This window comes from Hemiscyllium ocellatum, chromosome 14 (assembly GCF_020745735.1).
Source record: "Hemiscyllium ocellatum isolate sHemOce1 chromosome 14, sHemOce1.pat.X.cur, whole genome shotgun sequence".
Taxonomy (NCBI): Eukaryota; Metazoa; Chordata; class Chondrichthyes; order Orectolobiformes; family Hemiscylliidae; genus Hemiscyllium; species Hemiscyllium ocellatum.
The window spans coordinates 41,615,088-41,624,914 of record NC_083414.1 but is presented as its reverse complement, the minus strand read 5'-3'; positions in this window follow the sequence as shown (position 1 = coordinate 41,624,914).

Below are 9,827 nucleotides of genomic sequence, written 5' to 3'. Positions count from 1 at the left end.
AGCTGCAAAATAAAGAACGTATGTGAAAGAAAAAGAATGAAGCTAAAATGCTGTGAGAAAGAGAGATGTATTGAGCTGCTGAGCTGAGACCTGGAAAACTGACTGGAATTAAAATGCTTTAAAACAGTAACTGTAATGTGATACTTATGTATTAAGAGGAAAACAGTTTATCGCAGGAGGTCATATATATATATTCCATCTTAGAGAATATCCTTTCTTCTTTTCTAGGCATGCTTAACCTTCTGTACCATACCAGTTCTGTGGGTTTTAGGCACCCTTCATTACCTCCCCAGCAATGTTATTCTTGTGTGTGAACCAAAGCAGCAAAGCCTCAGAAATCAAATACCCTTACACCGTTGGAACTGAAGTGGGCGGCAGTGGTTAGCACTGCTGTCTCACAGCTCCTGAGACCCGGGTTCAATTCCCGACTCAGGCGACTGACTGTGTGGAGTTTGCACGTTCTCCCTGTGTCTGCGTGGGTTTCCTCCGGGTGCTCCAGTTTCCTCCCACAGTCCAAAGATGTGCGGGTCAGGTGAATTGGCCATGCTCAATTGCCCGTCGTGTTAGGCAAGGGGTAAATGTAGGGGTATGGGTGGGTTGCGCTTCGGCGGGTCGGTGTGGACTTGTTGGGCCGAAGGGCCTGTTTCCACACTATAAGTAATCTAATCTAATCTAAGCCCTGCTCCTGTTGAGGTTATGGTGCAGACCCTATTTGTGAATTGTGAAACCACCAATATACACAAAGAGGTACAGGAAGTTTAAAAATAGCTTGAAATGCCTGAAATAACTCTGGGGCAGATGAAGAAAAAAAAATCTGATAGGTGCAAGAGTTAATCTTCAAATGAGTGAAAGTAGGTTGGATAGAGTTTACGAAGGGTTTGTGAAAGGAGATAAAATACCTAAAAAGAGATTGGAAATGAGAGGGAAATGCCTGGAAAGAGAGATGAAACTTTTTAGAAGTGGAGATGGAAAATATGTAATGGATCAATAGAGACAAGGTGTGACAGCAAGATTTAAGAACTGCTGCTTAAAGAGGCAGTGTCAGTACTGGAGAGCGCTGGCTCCAAATGGGCACAGTTGAACAAGCAGAATAATCTGTGGATTCCTATTCGAGAACAGCTTTTCCTTTGATGCAGTTTTGACTTATTTGTTGCAGCCATTTCCATTATCTTCTGCTCCTGTTTTGCCTACATTGTAAATTAATGGATGGAAATGCATTTAGTCACTCAATGACAGCAAGTTTGAAAATGTTCCTCACTTGAAACTGTTACAAAGCAGTTTAAAGAGACTTACTCTGTCAGGACTGTGTTAATGCTTCAAACAGAAGGATTTCATCATAAGGATTTAGATTAGATTGGATTAGATTCCCTACAGTGTGAAAACTGGCCCTTCAGCCCAACTAGTCCATGCTGACCTTCCGCAGAGTAGTACTCCCAGACCCATTTCCCCCTGACTAATGCACCTAACACTATGGGCAATTTAACATGACCAATTCACCTGACCTGCACATCTTTGGACTATGGGAGGAAACCAGAGCACCCAGAGAAAACCCACGCAGACACAGGGAGAATGTGCAAACTCCATACAATCACCAGAGGCTGGAATCCAACCTGGGACCCTGGTGCTGTGAGGCAGCAGTGCTAACCACTGAGCCATCGTGCCACCCCCTTGATAGTTATGGAGACGTGGCCAAGGAACAAGAATTGCTTTTAACTCAAATATACAAGGAACTGGAGATGCTTCCAAATTTGCCAAGAACGTGAAATGATGGGTGAAGATTTCAGACTGGCATCAGATCACAAGGGGCTGAAAATTGGACTGTGATTATGTGGTAAGATCAGCCAATCACAGGGAGGGAAACTGGCTGCAGCACAGGGGAAACTTCTCCTGAGCCACCTGAAGAACAAGCAGAGCTGGGAAATTGTCTGCCTCCTGGATATGGCCATTCCTGTCAGCTTTCAGCCATCAGCTTTCCCAAAACCTGGAAACATCATCAGGCAGCCAGCTGCTAACATCTGAGGCTTGAGGCCTCCCTTGAATCTCACAATTCAGCATCCACCTCTCAAGAACAGCATACTGACTTTGCTCCAATCTGCTGGGAGAAACTGCCAGTGTGAGAACACAAGAGAAAGGAATAGACCATTGACCCCTTTTATGTGCTCTACCTATGAGTTTGCCTCCAACAGGATATTTTACCTAAAGCAAAATTGTTTCTATTATCTCCTGTAACGCAATAAACTGCCATGAATATTATGGTATTGAACAGACATTTATTACAACAAACTACTAAATACAAAAAAAATACATTTTTCAGGTACATAAGTGGAATAGTGTTGAGCCACTGATTTACGACAAATGGGCATGCTTCTTGGAGGGTGTCATGCTTCAAGTGATCGGAGATAAGTGGAAATATGACATCTTTATACTCTCAGGTCACTTGTTGTGATATGGTGATGATATTGTGAGCAATCTCTTAAAAGCACACTGACAAACTGAACATGAAACATAGCACAGCACCGCAGTTCAAAAATATCATGGCTCCAATTGTGGCCTCAACTCCACTTACCACCCCAACAACACCACCCCATCCCCTCCCAACCCCCAAACACCACCACCACATGACTCAGCTGTAGATCAAAAGTCTAACTCGGCCTTGAAGAGATTCATTGAGTCAGCCTCCAGTGCTTTTCAGGTTAGGTCATTCCAAAGATTAACAACACTCTAAGAGGAAATTACTTTCATCTCAATGTTAAATACTGATTCATAGCAGTTTGGCATTAGTTTTCCCATTTTTTCCACTTTAATAGTCTCCTCCATCAATCTCAGGAAAAATAGTAGATAGCAATTAAACTCACCGATGTTTTTTTAACTCAACCACTACCTTTGCAGATACTTTTATGCTTCATTCTTATTGGCTTAACTCAGCTGTATGATCAGCACAACAATGAAATTTCTGGGATGAGGTTTATGTCTCTATTTCCTTGTTAGCTGTAAACATTATAATGGAGGGGAGCACATCTTTTAGAAGACAGTTCTGCCGTCTTCTGGTAAATGTAAGATATATTTTAGAGAAATATCATTGCAAATATGGGACTAAATGTTTCAACTGTTGTTTTTTCAGGTGAGGGAGTTGTCATTTATAACCTGCTCACACTTGTTTGGAAGTAGGCAGCATGGAATTTTGGGGCTTCCACTTCATGACTATGATTGAAGTTGTCTCTGTGTTAAGCAAGGAGCAGATCAGTGTTATACTAATTGTACGTGGTGCAACCAGTCTGCTCTGCTTAAAGGCAGTCTGTCTCTGTTAAGGGGAAGCTATATTGAAGAACTTCTCTGCAAGTGAAAACATGGAAAATGGAACAGGGCAGAAAGAGGGTGCTCAGATGACATTTATGGCATTGAGGGCACTAGTGAAGAAAGTGAACGGGTGGAATGATGCAGGAACTTAAAGGGAGATAATACCTAGTGGTATTATTGCTAGACTATTAATCCAAAAACCCAAGGAATGCTCTGGGGACCCAGGTTTGCATCCTGCAATTGCAGATGGTTGAAGTTGAACTCAATTTTTTTTTAAAATTATCTAGAATTAAGAGACTGTACTACTATTGTTGATTGTCAAGAAAAACCTGTCTGATTCACTTTACCTTACCTGGTCTGGTTTATATATGAGTCCAGACCAACAGCAATGTGAAGGTTGCTTATTAACCACACTCAGGGCATTTAGGCGAATAAGTATCCACCTAGCCAGTTACACTTATATCCTGCGAATGAATAAAATCAAATGTGGGGCAACAAGAGACACTCAAAGGCATCTTGCAGAAGGAAATAAGAGAAAGTTTTCAGAGAGGTCAGATTCTAGAATCCACAGGAATGCTCATGACTTCACTCAAATGGTTGAAGGTCATTTTCACACAATATCTGCTGCCAATTTTTTCAAAGCTCAAATATCACAGCCCCATCACTGACTTACTCCACCTCTCCCTGCAGCATCTACCATTGACACAGCCTTAAACCCAGCTCCTCTTTCCTCCACATACCTCAGGTTATTACAATGACAGAAACAATATCTAGGCACATTGCTACCAAATTATTAATGTTATGTCCTTTCTCTAGAAGAACAATGTGGTATTGTTAGAAATGAGCAGAACAAAACATTTAGGTGACAAGGACACCTGCATTTTGTAAGTTCTTCCAAGGAGGTGGGTCTCAGCATCACGGACCTGGCTATGTCCAAGTCTGACAACATTATGAATGACTGCAACTTCCTGTCTTATGCTGCTTCTCAGTGCTCAGCTCACCCTCATATCGCTACCTGGCAATGTGTAAGCTCCAGATGATGTGACCTTGGACCTCATGCTTCCCAATCAACACCCTCCTCTCTCACCCAACCTTTCCCTTCTGGTATTCTGCTTTCAGACATCTAGTGATTGCAACCTGCATAGCCATAGCAACCCAAGAAGGAAGAGGGAAAAGCAACAGCACCGATAGATGAAGAAGCCTTTGTGAATCAACCTAATCCCTCACAGCTCCCATCTCTAATACTTCATAGAACTTGACGGCAAGTCTAAAGTTGGAGTCACCATAAGTGAGATATTTGAATGGGGCTACAGCAAGGCCAGAGAGTGAGAATGCTTCATTTCCCTGCTCACTGTAAGCAAAGTAAGTTTGCTACAGGGAACTGAGATGAGGTAAGGACCACAAAATGTTGACATATGCAAAGGGAACAGATGGATATTTATGCTGAGAGTCTGGATACATTGAGAGACTTACCAGAATGCTTTGTCTTACAGTATAGGGAGGAGCTTAGCTCCAATTTGGTCAAGGCCATTATGCAGATCTTGCCTCTTCCATAGCGTCTGCTCCATCCACCTTTTTACTGCAGACTCAAATCAAGCACTTCAATGGCAGATCCCTTAGTTATCACAGGCTTAGAAGGTATTGCAGAGTCCCACACAGGGTGGGAAAGGCAGTACCGTGCCAATGGCAGTTGGTGGTGCATCCAAACAAAGTGGTACTATGTCTCAAAGATGAAATTTGTTCTCCCGATTTAATAATCCAATTTCCATTTGCCATAACTCTCTTACCTTTCCACTCTGTGATGCTGAGACTGGGAAAGCAGCAGCTCTTTGGTTTCTGAAATTAGAAGAGGTAGAGAAAGAAAACATACGTTCATATCCCAACACCAGACCATGAGCACTTAAGAGTGGTAGACGTTTAGGCACAAAATAAATTAATGACTTTATGAAGATAGTTTGGAAAGGTGGAATTGACCTAATAGATTATGCATGATTTTGCGAAATGACAATGGGCCAAATAGCCCAATTGCACTCCTATTTCTTACATTCTGGTATTCTTAGGTGATTTTCAGTGCAGTATCGAGATATTGCCATGTCTCATTGAGATGCTGTCAAATGTGCAAAAAACTCTATGTTGAAAATTGTAAGACATTTGATGTAAAATCTACTCTCTCATGTAGATATTCAAAATCCCAAAGCCCTATTCGAACGAGAGTAAGGAATTCCTTCTAAAGTCTTGACGTACCTCAACAGACATCATTACCTAATTTTCTGTTTCATTCCTGTTTGTAATTGTAATTGAATTGTCATTGTTATTTGGCTGCCCTATTTCTCTACATTGTAATGGTGATCATATTTGAAAGTTGCCTCATTCAAACTTTTTCAGGTGTGCTGAAACTGTGAGACATTTTATCATATCTACCTATGAAAACATCAAACTTCTTAAAAATATTTTTTTGGCAAATAGTTAAGGGGTCAAATATTACATGTATATATTTTCAAGGATTCACCTTTGAGTAAAACACAAATGCTCAATACATCAGGGTTTTCAAAAGAAGGTACAAAGTAACAGGAGATTGATGCCGACAGCAGCCATTCTCTCTCTCTCTCTCGGATCTTCACCACACCTTGGGAGAGGAGCAGCTGCAGATGGGCCTATGGGTTTCAATGATCCTCATGGATCAGAGCAAAGGAAGGGCCACACCATCAGAAAATGATTTAGGTTATGGTAGTGGGTGATTGCATTGAGGTTGGCGCACGCAACAGCCTGACTGGCAAGGCTCAAGAGTTCCCACCCCACCTCATGAAGGCTGAAGGTGAGGACACAACATTTATTTTGTGTTTACTTTGGAAGGTGCCTCTTCAATCCTGTTTCCCTGTGCATTGTTTCTTTCCCTTCTTCAATCCTGCCATTTCTGTCCCCAAAATTACAAGTAGCAACAAGGAAGAATATTAAAAGTGGAACTTTGTGATATTTGATTTTTCAGGTTATATTGTGGTTTGAAAGTGTTTGATTCCTGATCAATTAGGGTCTGCTTTATTTTGCGATGTATACCAATACCGCTACCTGCACACTGAGATGCCAATCCAGAATATCGCATAAAAATCTATTTTGTGTTCTTTAAGGATAAGCCCAGCCAATATTATGTGGTCCAAACAACGTGTAGATTCTCCTGTTCCTTGGATGCTGCCTGACCTGCTGTGTTTTTCTAGCACCACATTCTTGAGGTTAATATAATTGCCTCTTCGCTGTCCTCTGGGTAATTAGGGATAGGCAATAAATGCAGGCCAAGCCTGCAACATCTACATTCTGTGAAAAATAAATTGCAAATCATCAGTTAAATAAACAAGGTCATTTACAAACTGATGCTCAATACGTGTCAGAAAAATTACTTGTTGGAACCCGGCCAAAGCTATCGCAATCCATGACCATCATAATAACAAAACATTAATATTAATCTATCTCGATGTATATAAATCAAACTCATATGTAAATTTAAAACTCATGTGAGATTGTTCTGATGGACTTTATTAACCCAGTAATTTAATGTCAAAATTGTTCACCTTGCTGGAAAGGATAAGGAAATGGCTCATCATAATTAAGGAAGTTTTTCATTGTTATTATTGATATCAAATTTCACCATTTTCTATAGCAGGATTTGAACTTACTGCACATCCCAGACCATGAACCAGGTATTCTGAATTATTAGGGCACCAACTATTAGTACTGATTCACAACCACTTAATATCTAGCTAACATAATACATCCTGGTTTATCTCTATCAGTTTCCTTGAATTTCCTAAGTAACCTTCCTCAATCTTCCCCGATGTTGTTCTTCTAAGTCTGAAAGTATATTATCTACCTGTTCCAATGTTTCAGTATTGGCTATTTGTAATGGAAGAGGTTCACTTTCTGAAATATCTACCTCTCCTTCTACCTCACTGTTATCCCCATATGCCTACCCTCAATGAAGAGCCCAGAACATCAGGGGAAAAGATAAGGCTAAAGCATTCATAACAACCATCAGCTAGAGTGGATGATCCTTCGTGGCCTCCTTTCGAGATCCCCAACATCACAGGTGTCAGGTTTCAGCCAATTAGATTCTCTTCATTTGGTATCAAGAATTATTTGGAGGCACTGGTTACTGCAAAGGCTATGGGCCCTGAAAATAGTCCAGCAATTGTACTGAAGACATATCCCACAAAACTTGTTGTACACCCAGCCAAGCTGTTCCAGTACAGTCACAACATTGACATCTACAACAAAATGGAAAATTGCCCAGGTATCTCTGTTTCACAAAAAGGACAAATCTAACTCAGCCAGTTACCATTCCCATCAGTCTACTCTCAAACCTCAGTAGAGTGTTGGAAGGTGTCATCAACAGTGCTATCAAGCTACAACTGCTCAGTAATGACCTGCTCAGTGATGTGCAGTTTGTGTTTTGCCAGGACCACTCAGCTCCTGACCTCGTTATAGCCTTGGTTCAAATATGGACAAAAGAGCTGAATTTCAGAGATGAGTTGAGAATGACTGCCCATGACTCAAGGCTGCATTTGGCTGAGTGTGGCATCAAGAAGCCCCAGGAAAACTTGATAAAATGGGAATCAGGAGGAATACTTTGTACTGGTTGGAAAGATACATGGCACGTAGTAAGATATGGGTTGTGGTTGTGAAAGGTCAGTCATTTCAACTCCAGGATATCTCTGCAGGAGTTCCTCAGGGTAGTACCCTAGGCCGAAACACCTTCAACTGCTTCATCAATGATGACCCCTCCATCATAAAAGTCAGAAGTCGGAATGTTTGTTGATGACTGTACAAAGTTCAGCACCATTCACGACTCCTCAGATACTGTAGCAGTCCACATGCAGCAAAACCTGAACAATATCCAGGCTTGATCTGACAATTGGCAAATACATTTCCACCACACAACTGCCAGGCAATAATCATCCAATAAGAGACAATCTAACTATTGCCTCTTAACATTTAGTTGTGCCTCCAGTATCAATATCCTGGGTGCTACCATTGACCAAAGCCTCAACTGGACTTGCTGTATAAACACAGTGGCTACAAGAATAGGAATCCTGAAATGAGTGACTTACTTCTGTTCCTCAAAGCCTGTCTATTATCTACAAGGTACAATTCTGAAGTGTGATGGAATACTCTCCACTTGCCTGGATGAGTGCAGCTCCGAAAGCTGCAGAACTTTGACAGCATTCAGGACAAAGCAACCTTCTCATTGGCATCACATTCACAAACATTCACTCCCTCCACCATTGACATTCAGTAGCTGCACCGTGTAACATCTACAAGATTCACTGAAGAGATTCAACAAGGCTCCTTAGATAGCGCCTTCCAAACTTACTATCATCTGGAAGACACGGGAACACATACACCGGCAAGCTCACCTCCACATCACACACCATCCTGACTTGCAGGAGGTGGGGTTTCAAGGCAAAATGAGTCATTTTACCTTAACCTATCCAGTGGAAAACTGACAGGCTTAGATCAGAAGTTTTTCATGAAGCCAAACTAAAATAAAATCAGGAATGAGAAAAATAAGTACCAAATCAAACCTGTCAGTGTGCCACTGGACAGAAATCTGCTCAGTTTTTAATAAATTCAAGTTAGTCAAAAGAATCTGGAATATTTATCTTAAGGTCATGTTCTGTTTTATGCATTTGTGAATATTTGCCAAGAACCATCTGCGAATGTCATTGCTACAACAATTGCATTCCCTATATTTTATTTGTCTACCAAAGAAAACAAAGTGTAAAACTTAAGCACAGAAGGAGGCTTGAACTCTCCGGGACTGCACACAGTGATTTTCCAATCTCAGCAGAGCCTGAGGGTGAAACCAGAGCTAAGCGTCTGCCCACACAGAGAAACTGAAATAATCAGGACACGTAACTCTATTTAATGGCTGGTTATAGAGCAACACACTCCCAAAGTTCTGTAAGCAGATCATTGCCTGTGAATTGTTGCATAAGATGAGGTACATGTCCAGTTTTGCTGTAGGAATAGTGGCAAAGCTCAGCAAAAATGAAACTAGGACATCAACTTTGGGTGACCACACTTGTGCAGTTAAACACAAAAAATTAGGCAAATCTAAAGTGCATGGTTTCCCAGAAACCATGCTATATAATATCTTACCAATAGACTTGACATGGAAGGAGTGACATTGCAACACCTATATTACAGATACTCCCTTAACTCTCCAGAGCAATTTCAGTTCCACTACTTCAACGAATGGTGTCAAAAATCCAAACTATTGTCAAACACATAAACATAAGGAATTATAAGTAAGATATTGTAAGAAGTACCAAAAACAAATTAAATTGAAAGAATGATAGATGAGATGGGGAGAGCAAGAAACAGAAAGAAAAAGTTTAGTATTCATGACTGTATATATTTAATAGCCCTGGGTCTGTGAATAGCCACATTCATTTCCATTGAGATTTTCCAATAATGTAAATAGCGCATGGTACATTGCTAAAGAAGCAGAATTGTTTCAATTATTATTTTATCCATTA